At 39.7% G+C, this 1333-nt stretch overlaps 1 non-coding gene across 1 annotated transcript; it reads right to left on the minus strand.

The window, feature by feature from the left end:
• Positions 1-470: 470 nt before the first annotated feature.
• trnaq-uug lies at positions 471-542 on the minus strand. The gene has a single exon. It is a non-coding gene; the product is annotated as a tRNA-Gln (tRNA).
• Between the last annotated feature and the right edge of the window lie 791 nt (positions 543-1333).

The following is a 1333-nucleotide window of genomic DNA, read 5'->3' on the forward strand; positions in this document are numbered from 1 at the left end:
TTAATTGAATGCAGTCGGGCCACAGCCAAGAATTCGACATATGTAGATACTAACCACTAGACCACCAGGGATGTTGCTGGGGAAGTCTGCACGGCTGGTTGCTAGGCGTTGTGCAATGACAGACCGTGAATCATAATAAACTGCAGCATAATTAAATGAACTGCTCTTGTCCATTTTTAATTGTTCAAGCACTAGTAGTTCTCCCTTTTACTCTATGCCCGACCATGCTGCCCTCACTTTGTTCATAGGGATCTTATTTTCTTACTGCCCTCGAGAGGCTCGGTGATGCACTAGATAGCGCATTGGACTTCTAGTCAAGCACTGAGGGAGTGATTTGAAGGCTGTAACCGACTCCCACTAGTCAGTGCTTTTTTAAGCTAGCAGTGGGTGACTACAACATTGATCATTTAAAATCAAATCCTGCTTTTCAAGGTTGTTTTTGTATGACAAGCTAAAGAATAAAAAACAAAAGGTTCCACTGAGATTTGAACTCAGATCACTGGATTCAAAGTCCAGAGTGCTAACCATTACACCATGGAACCAATCATATTTGTTTCATGTTGCAGGGAACCTCTACATATTTTCTTTTTCTATGAAACCTTTTCAAATACTTCATAATCGCTGAAGCTATCTTATGCAGCAAGAGCTGAAACCACATTCGTTCATCTTCCGGGACAGGTTTCTTGCTAACCATTGTTTAAACCTCTAGCGCGCTGGCAACACTGAGCTCCTTAGAACAGATTAGATGGCTTCTACACCCGCGCTGTGAACAAATAGTGAGTGTTTCCTCTTTTTTGGTTTGATCTTAGGTTATAGTGAAGGAAATGGCTGAGTGGTTAAGGTGATGCTCTGCTGATATATTGTGCTTTGCATGTGTTGTCTTGAATTCCATCCTTGTTGCATTTTCTTTATTTTTTTTTTTTTTACTGTTTCTTGTTCTCTTTTCTTTTTACAAAACATGTTTATGCTGTGACTCTAGGACAGTATGTGTTTGTTTTGGGGAATACAGTAACACAATGTGACACAAACACAGGCTAAACTTTGAGTTGCTGAAAAAAAATTGTAACCAAAGGCACTGTTGGGATTTGATCTCAGAATCTCCTGTTTATTATGCAGGCACGTCAACCACCTAAGCCACGGCACCCTACAATTTACAACAACATGTGTTCCAGAGACCTGTGAAATGAAACGTATCGGACATTGGCTACTGTATGGAAAACTCAAATTAAGTGCGGGACATTTCTGAAATTAAACAGAACACCTGAAAATACGCATTGTTATTAAACCATTTCCAACATCATATGAGAATCTGCATTGTATTTAAAATGACTGA

This window comes from Polyodon spathula, unplaced genomic scaffold (assembly GCF_017654505.1).
Source record: "Polyodon spathula isolate WHYD16114869_AA unplaced genomic scaffold, ASM1765450v1 scaffolds_2048, whole genome shotgun sequence".
NCBI classification, from domain to species: domain Eukaryota; kingdom Metazoa; phylum Chordata; class Actinopteri; order Acipenseriformes; family Polyodontidae; genus Polyodon; species Polyodon spathula.